This window comes from Schistocerca serialis, chromosome 4 (genome assembly GCF_023864345.2).
Source record: "Schistocerca serialis cubense isolate TAMUIC-IGC-003099 chromosome 4, iqSchSeri2.2, whole genome shotgun sequence".
Classification (NCBI taxonomy): domain Eukaryota; kingdom Metazoa; phylum Arthropoda; class Insecta; order Orthoptera; family Acrididae; genus Schistocerca; species Schistocerca serialis.
In genome coordinates this window covers 138431940-138441702 of record NC_064641.1, presented here as the reverse complement: position 1 = coordinate 138441702, position 9763 = coordinate 138431940, and the positions used below count along the sequence as shown (strand labels likewise).

The following is a 9763-nucleotide window of genomic DNA, read 5'->3' as shown; positions in this document are numbered from 1 at the left end:
CAGTATTGCTGCTCCTTTGAGTACGATTTCCTAGGCTGTAGTTACTACGGCCTAGTCTGATCTTTCTCTCTGTGACAAATATCTCTGCCTCGTTAGCGGACAAGAAATCAAATCCAAGTACACGTCGTAACGCGTTTCGTTATTTGAAACTACTTGCACCCTTGCTGTGTATTTATCTTTATTTTCACCTCCATCTTGGTCTTGGCCAAGAATTAATTCTACGTCAACTTCTCCATAGTTACGTAGCCCTCTCACTTTTAATATCGGCGATTTCTATTTATCCCATTTACCTATGCAACACCACATTAATGAGGCCTGTGCTCCTGTGTCAATAAGTAGCTTGATGTTTCTCCCTCGATATACAGCACCTATCACGAAGTCATTTTCGGTCTGATTTTCGCTGGAACTAACAGGAATCACTGTCTCTGGCAAGGGGCGGACGGAGTGGTGGCCCGTACGTCCCCGTACTCGTTTAAAGATCTTGTTGCTACAATCTCTCGAAACATGGCCCTGCATCCCGCAATGATAGCAGATTCGATTCTCTTTACAATCCTTATGCTTGTGACCCAGCTTATTGCATCTGTAGCATTGTACTGTTGTGTTGAAAACTCTACACCCTTGTTTCTGCATCTCATTCGGTCGTCTTAGTGCTTCAACGAAACCAACAGCTGATTCTACTGCTTCCTGAAACGTTTTATATCGCGCCAATCTAACAGATTTGCTTACTTCCTCTCCGTGAAACCCTTCAATGAATGTGTCCAAGGCTCTCTGGTCGGCTTCGAACAACTGAATTCGATTTTCAATTTCATCTTCTACTAAATCGTAGATTTGGGCGTTGATGTTTAGAATTCTATCGGCAAACTGCTCGATAGATTCGTCTCGACGCATTCGCAAACTGTGAAGCTGCTGTCTGTAAACTCTGATCGCGTTTTTACGTTTAAATCTCTGAACAACAATCGTTCTAAGCTCATTGTAATCTTCTGTCTTCAAGCAAGTAGGTTCCGCGCTAATGAAATCTTGTGCTGCTCCCTGAATTCTTAATTTGGCAACCACTGACTTATCGGAATCTGTCCACGATCCTAACAGGGCGGTACCTTCAAGTTTAAGAAAAAACACTTTTACATCATCTTCGGGTTTCCCGCGAAACACTGGAACTAATGTCAATAATGAAAAATTCTTTATTGTAGTTGTAATTGTACTGCATGAACTATCATTTGACAAGTCTGTCGGAATGTTACGCTCGTTCCTTTCTGCTTTTAACTGCCGAATCTCTCCTAGCTGTTCATTAATAATAGTTTGTAGATCGACAACGTTACCCTGACTGGATTGCAACATTTCGTCTAATTTAACGCCAATGAGTCACTCAAATGTAAAATAAAAATCCATCACTGCCTTTCGTATTCTAGCCAAACTGGAGTAGACCAACTTGGATTCCAGCGTTGGCTCTCCCCACGTAGTCGGAAGATGTTCACGCCGCTGCTGCTGCTCGAAGTTCACGCTGTACAATGAAATGAACACCCTTAGCTGCTTACAGTCGTTGACATGCGGCAACGGGGACAGATGAAAATGTGTGCCCCGACCGGGACTCGAACCCGGGATCTCCTGCTTATATGGCAGACGCTCTGTCCATCTGAGCCACCGAGGACACAGAGGACAGCGCGACTGCAGGGATTTATCTCTGGCACACCTCCCGCGAAACCCACATTCTCAACGTATTTTCCTGCACTACCTTCGTAGTCTTAGTATATATATATATATATAGTTAAGGCTCACCGGCCACTTGACCACCATCTTCTTCTGTGCGAATGCACAAACAGTGCCCGTACTCTTACGGGAATCGGCAATGCACCGCGAGTAATAATGGGCGAGGGCACTACGAATGTAGTGCGGGACAATACGTTGAGAATGTGGGTTTCGCGGGAGGCGTGCCAGAGATAAATCCCTACAGTCGCGCTATCCTCTGTGTTCTCGGTGGCTCAGATGGATGCCAGCATGGTAGCTCATCGTGTTCGGTCAGAGGGTTAGCAGCCCTCTGTAATAAAAAAGCTGAGCTAATCGATTAACAACGAACTTAAACGGATGTCTTACGACGTCCGCCCCGAGCAGATGAAGCGAACAAAATGAGATCAAAAAAAAAAGGGGGGGGGGATAGAGCGTCTGCCATGAAAGCGGGAGATCACGGGTACGAGTCCCGGTCGGGGCACACATTTTCATCTCTCCCCGTTGACGTATGTCAATGCCTGTAAACAGCTAAGGGAGTTCATTTCACTGTAATTTCATTCTAACGAGCTGCATGGTCACCGATGGTATCTGTTCTTTCGGACATGTTAGAAAGAACAGATACCATCTTAGTATATATATTCACGTTGTACTTCGCCTCTTCAGGACTGTAGATTTTCCTTAATTATCCCCGTTCTGACACCTATAAGGGGGTTTGTCTGTGTTGTTGCCCCGAATGATGATTACACGAATATTTTGCAGGGAATGGCAATTGAATCTCAATGTAGACAAGTGTAATGTGCTGCGAATACATAGAAAGATAGTTCCCTTATCATTTAGCTACAAAATAGCAGGTCAGCAACTGGAAACAGTTAATTCCATAAATTATCTGGGAGTGCGCATTAGGAGTTATTTAAAATGGAATGATCATATAAAGTTGATCGTCGGTAAAGCAGATGCCAGACTGAGATTCATTGGAAGAATCCTAAGGAAATGCAATCCGAAAACAAAGGAAGTGGGTTACAGTACACTTGTTCGCCCACTGCTTGAATACTGCTCAGCAGTGTGGGATCCGTACCAGATAGGGTTGATAGAAGAGATAGAGAAGATCCAACGGAGAGCAGCGCGCTTCGTTACAGGATCATTTAGTAATCGCGAAAGCGTTATGGAGATGATAGATAAACTCCAGTGGAAGACTCTGCAGGAGAGATGCTTAGTAGCTCGGTACGGACTTTTGTTAAAGTTTCAAGAACATACCTTCACCGAAGAGTCAAGCAGTATATTGCTCCCTCCTACGTATATCTCGCGAAGAGACCATGAGGATAAAATCAGAGAGATTAGAGCCCACACAGAGGCATACTGACAATCCTTCTTTCCACGAACAATACGAGACTGGAATAGAAGGGAGAACCGATAGAGGTACTCAGGGTACCCTCCTCCACACACCGTCAGGTGGCTTGCGGAGTATGAATGTAGATGTAGATGTAGATTTGTAAGCGGTGGGTTCTTGAGGTACGGCAATACGCGAACACGAGAAGTACGTTTTAACAGTTTTATTAACAAAGGCGGATTATAAAACACGCTCGCTATGCGCACCCATCATCACTGTGTCTAACATCCTATCACCAGCTAATTACGGTCGTATCGAAAGGCTCCATGGTGAGCTAAGAAAAGATAGTAACTGATCAGTGACTGATTTCCACTTATTTCACTATCGCCACAATTGTAGTACCCTGGTCTCCGATCACTGTGGCCTCCACGTCCGCTGGAATTCCCGGTTGTTCACGGAGAAATGGGCTGCCACTTCGTTCTCCATCATGTAAACTTGTTTGAGCACAACAAAAGCGCACACACCACCTGACTACTTTGACATATGGAGGTGGAATGATGGCGCTGGCAGCGTTGCTCCACCTCAAATGCAGAAGACCAGCTACCGTACGTTGCTCCACTTTACTATTTAGTTTTGGCTTCCCTAAAACGCGGGAATTTCAGTGTGCACCAGGAGTGCAGACATGCGCCTCATAAAGAACTAATACGTGACTTTATTTACACTCGTGTTCAGAGGAAAACACAGATCCCCCTGAACGACTAAAGATAGGACATCGATATTCACTGGACGTGTACATTAGTATGTTCTGAAGAAATGATTAGGAGCCCAGTCCCCTGGTTCAGCGTGTGTACTGTTGCCTACTAGGAACAGGGTCCGCCATGCTCCCTGATAACTTGTTCCACTCGTGATGGCATCGACGTGTATAAGGGGCGATTGACGTCCTGTGGTATGCTGCATACACCTTTGGTGGTTGGCATCGGGTCACAGAGCTGCACCAGTCGTTTCATCATATACCACGCACTTTCTATTGGCGACAAGTTTGGTGATCTGACATCCTGTGACACCAAGAAGGTGTGTGTTCGTGCAGTAACATGTGGTCGTACATTGTCTTGCTGAAAAATGGCATCTGGGGTGTTGTACAGAAAGAGTATGGCTGCAGTTTGTAGGATGTCATTCCCGAAGGGCACACTGGTCACAGTGCCCTGGAAGCATATAAACTGTTATTTGTGGTTGTAGCCAATACCACCTGAAACACCCCCGTTATATCCTTTATTGGGTTTTGTGTGATTTACCGAAGCCTGCCAAACAGTAAATTATTATGAATATATGACCGTGTGCTTAATGGACGAGAGGCCATCGGTTTTTTTTTTTTTTCGGTGGTTTCGGGGGTTTTTCAACAGAGTGCGGCTGTTCTGAGGCAGAATAGCTAATGATTCAAAGTTTTCCTGTTATTAAAAACCACAAAGGTTGCGATGTACAAACTGATATGTATATTCCATTTACACACAAATTCTGAGGCAGTTGATACCTTCGCCTTACACGTTTAGTTACGGTTATATCTTTTATTCATTGCTGATTTTAAGTACTTCGTCACACGCAATGCTGATTGTGGTGTCACCGCCAGACACCACACTTGCTAGGTGGTAGCTTAAATCGGCCGCGGTCCATTTAGTACATGTCGGACCCGCGTGTCGCCACTGTGTGATCGCAGACCTAGCGCCACCACAAGGCAGGTCTTGATATACGATAGAGCACTCGCCCAGTTGTACGACGACATTGCTAGCGACAATACGGACAAAGCCTTCCTCTCATTTGCCGAGAGTCAGTTAGAATAGCCTTCTGCTAAGTCCATGGCTACGACCTAGCAAGGCGCCAATTGTAACAGTGCATGTATCTTACGAGGCTCATTTGTATAGCCAAGAGAGATGTATCACAAGGAGTAAATAAAGTTAAGTATATTCCAAAGCTACTTATTTTCTTGATAGCAGTCATAACGTATCTTGTTCCAGAATTCACGCCCGTCTGCGTTAGATAGCGTGCCTATCGGCCCCCTCAAAATAACACTGTGTCGGCACTTCTGTCGACACATCATTTGGCGACGCGGATTAACGGATAGTGTTCTTTCTGATTGCTTACATTTACTTGGGTCATGGCTTCGCCAGATGTACTGTCCGAATTTTATCGCTTGCAGAATCAGCAGACGCAGGCGTTATTGGATGCCCTTGGACAGCTCGTCCAGGGTCAACGTGCCATTCAAACCGATGCAGCAGCCGCCGCTTCATCGCTACCGCAGCCACAACATGCAGTTGCACCGCCGTTTCGCAGTTTTAACGCGGCGCACGAATCGTGGCCAGAATGGTCCCGCCAGTTCGCCTTTCATCTCGCCGCCTACAGAATTCAAGGTAATGAGCGGCAGCCGTTTTTGCTTTCTTGTGTTGGTGTGTCCACCTACCGTGTGATAGTGAAATTGTTTCCCCGACGCGACGTAGCAACTCTGTCCTACGAGGAAATTTTGTCTGCTTTAGATGCCTATTTCAAAGAAACAGTTAATGTGGTTGCAAAACGGTATACGTTTTTTCGTACAAAACGTACGGCAGGTCAAACTAATAGGGAGTGGGTAGCAACATTGCAAGGACTTACTAGGGACTGTGCCTTTGACTGTGACTGTGGCCTTTCTTATTCAGATACAATGGTGCGTGATGCAATTGCACTGAACGTTTCTGATGTTCGCAAATTTTGAAACTAGTTAATCCCTCCCTTCAACAAGTGATAGACATATTGGATAGACAAGACACACTTGACTGTGCTCAGGAATCTTTTGAAACTTCGCCAGCCGTGTGTAACATTAACCGGCCCGCTGGACGCGCTGCGCGGCCCGGTCACCGGGCCTCGCGCAATTCGACTCAGCTGCCGCCGCGCTCTAAGCCAGGTGTGCCGCGCCAGCACACAAATGCAGTGAAATCATGCCCGCTGTGTGCTACTAGACATTCGCGTGAACATTGCCCGTCACGCCAAGCTATTTGCTTTTTCTGCAATAGGAAAGGAAATGTTCAAAGTGTTTGCCAGAAAAAGCTCCGATCAGACACTCTTAATCATTCCAGGCCCTTTGCTTCGCGCCGGAATCGACCCAAGGACACTCAGGCTCGTGGACCTTCGCCCATGGACATTCATGTCGTTACTTCCACCCCGTCCAGTGCCACTTTCTCTAACAGTGACTGTGTTCGTCCCACAAAATCTGTGCGTCGACGTCGCCAGATGTCTTCCACGACGTCCTCCGCCACCATCCAAGCGTTGTCTGCTATCTTTTGCATTCAAGGTCTTCCGCAGACTATTGTTTCCGACAATGGCCCACAATTCATGTCCGCAGAATTTCAGTCATTCTGCCAGGCCAATGGTATTCAACATCTGACATCCGCGCCGTTTTCGCCTCAGTCAAACGGTGCCGCTGAACGATTGGTCCGGACTTTCAAGTCACAGATGTTGAAATTGAAAGAGTCGCATTCTCGGGAGGACGCATTGTTGCTCTTTTTGTCTTCGTATCGCTCTCAGCCCAGAGATGGTCGCTCGCCGGCTGAGTTGCTCCACGGTCGTCCTCATCGCACCTTGATGTCTTTGCTGCATCCGCCGCATCAGGTTCCTGTGCAGCGGCAGACTCCTGCTTTTGCTCCAGGCGACGTTGTATTCTATCGCAACTATCGAGGTTCCCGGCGTTGGCTCGCAGGGCACATTCTTTGCTGCCTCGGCCGCGCGATGTATTTGGTTTTGGGGGCCTCTGGTGAGGTGCGTCGGCATCTCAATCAGCTGCGCCTCTGTCGTCGCACGGGTTCTGCCGCTCCCCGTCTGCTTTCAGCGACGGTGCCGTCAGGTCAGCGCCCTGGGGACCCATCTACTGGCTCGCCTCATCCCCAGGTGTTACCGACGATGCCTTCCATTTTGCCCCATGGCGACGCGCCGCCGCAGCAGCCGCCGCCGCCGCCGCCGCCTGTTCTCCCGCCGGCGCCGCCCGCATTCGATGCTTCGCTGCAGCCGCCAAGCGCCTCCCTGGGTCACGCGCCGCCGATCGCTTCCCGTGACCAGCCGTCCTCCGCCATGGACCTCTTGCCCGCTCCGGACCACATGACGTCATCGCGCCTCGGGTACCCCGACGCAATGGAGGTCGACCCTACGGCCCCTCCTGTCTCATTACGGGCGCATACACCGCATGTTGACGTGCACCCTGGACTAGGTTTTCAGGCGTTTCCTAGATCCCCTCGGACCGAATGGCCGGGTGCGGGTGGCACAGCCTCGCCTGTTGTTAGGCTCCCCACCTCATCGCATACGTCAACATGGGGTCCTCCCCACGGCGGGCGGAAGCCTTATCCCACGACCGTTCGCCGATTTGCGGGGGAGGAATGTGGTGTCACCGCCAGACACCACACTTGCTAGGTGGTAGCTTAAATCGGCCGCGGTCCATTTAGTACATGTCGGACCCGCGTGTCGCCACTGTGTGATCGCAGACCTAGCGCCACCACAAGGCAGGTCTCGATATACGATAGAGCACTCGCCCAGTTGTACGACGACATTGCTAGCGACAATACGGACAAAGCCTTCCTCTCATTTGCCGAGAGTCAGTTAGAATAGCCTTCTGCTAAGTCCATGGCTACGACCTAGCAAGGCGCCAATTGTAACAGTGCATGTATCTTACGAGGCTCATTTGTATAGCCAAGAGAGATGTATCACAAGGAGTAAATAAAGTTAAGTATATTCCAAAGCTACTTATTTTCTTGATAGCAGTCATAACGTATCTTGTTCCAGAATTCACGCCCGTCTGCGTTAGATAGCGTGCCTATCGGCCCCCTCAAAATAACACTGCGTCGGCACTTCTGTCGACACATCACTGATGGTTAACATTCACAACAATCCTCACTGCAATCCACGGTTGTTGCTGGCCGACGCGGTTGACGCGAAACACGTAATTCGGCACTTGTCACTTTTGGTTTTATATCACTCGCGAATCGGTATTGATGAGGGTCAACCCCACGACGAAAAAGGTCGCGCTCATTTGCCACAATTCGGCGAATTTGCAATTTACTCCTCACTCGGCACATCCGCCATTGACACCGTACTCAGCTCGACCGCCATTTTTTTTGTGCCAGTCTTCCCAGTATTGCTTTCACTCGACACTAACATCACTGCCTCCTGCAGCGCTCGACAATCGACTCCTGTCTGCTATCGACCTGGGTGTCGGATATTAATATCTATGGTCGTGGGATAATGGATCCCTTACACACCCCACACCATAAGGCCTCGAATTCACTCTGTATGTCTTGTGCGAATTCAGTCACTGTAATGCCGCTACCCCTGTCTGCGGCGAACCGTAATGCGGCATCGTTTTGAAACAAACAGAGCCTGGAATCTTCTTGAAACACTGTCGGGTGCTATTTATGTCCGCAGAGGCGTCATTCCATACAGCATTGTCGTCTAGCAGGTTTCTGCACATTCGTAAAAAGTGGGCGTAGAAGTAGACGATGCGCACGTGACCAATGCCGTAAGAAACGGCGAGAGACTGTCACTGCTGACAGTGTACGATGTGTTACACTGTTCCACTAGAGCCGAGATCTGGTCCGCAATGCCTCTCGGATGAGGAGTAGATCTTCTGGGGGCGGTCTGGGTGCGGTGACCTGATCCATCTCGTCACTTTCTACGGCCTTCCGTGATCCATTCTCCACATACCCGTTGCACTATTCAAATACTTCTTCGCACACGAGCAGCAGTTACTCCAATGGATGCATTACATTCGTTCATGACAGTAATGTTCCCTCTTTCAAACACACTGATTTCACGGTACGGTTCGCGTATACGTCTGATAGGAACTTGCACGTCTGCTCAAGTAGCACTAGTCCATTACCTTCGGCTTATAGCAAGAACAAGAGCCGGAGGCTCATTATGTCGAGGGTGGTGCTCGCCGCGATATCGATGTTGACCTTGAGCCCGCGGTCCAACATGATTTCAATGCTAATCATTTCTAGAGAACATACTAATGTACATGAAGGGCTTGTTTCAATATTGGTACAAGTCTGTTTTTGTTCATTGTGAGATACAGAGTCCTAAAGTTAAATGAGCGCTGAAAAATTTGCAGTTGAGATACCAAAATTATTTAAGCATATGGCTTCTTGCTAGAGATGAACCTTTCTTTCTGTTTGTTTGGATCATTAATTTCAGAAGCATTATAGGGAGAAAAGTGGAGGTAATGGACTTGTACCACAACTGAAATAAGCCCTTCACATGTCCTGTGAATATGAGCGTCCACTGTCTAGTTAAATCCAATGCTGGAAGATACAGATAGATTTTCCGCTTCGTCAAATGTTCGGCCATGTTTAAGACAGGCGAGAAATTTAAATCAAACGCCGGACATTTTTATATTAATTTCGAGTGTAAGATGCAGTTGAATTTGGAGGTAATTTTCCGAAGAAAAAAGTGCAGCTTATAGTCCATAAAATACGGTAGTCATTGAATAAAATAGTCACATTGTTGCAGCTTCCCAGTGCCGTTGACGTCCTTTTTCATTTAGTTAGAAGTCATGGAGCACCACGTGCACAAAATAGATTCCAACATCTCTACATCGTGATGATTGGGTGTTGTGTGATGTCCTTAGGTTAGTTAAGTTTAAGTAGTTCTAAGTACTAGGGGACTGATGACCTCTGATGTTAAGTCCCATAGTGCTCAGAACCATTT

General features: G+C 47.7%; 1 non-coding gene across 1 annotated transcript; it reads right to left on the bottom strand.

Annotated features, from left to right (window-relative positions):
* Positions 1–1571: 1571 nt before the first annotated feature.
* On the bottom strand, positions 1572–1645 carry Trnai-uau (transfer RNA isoleucine (anticodon UAU)). Its single transcript has one exon. It is a non-coding gene; the product is annotated as a tRNA-Ile (tRNA).
* Positions 1646–9763: the final 8118 nt, after the last annotated feature.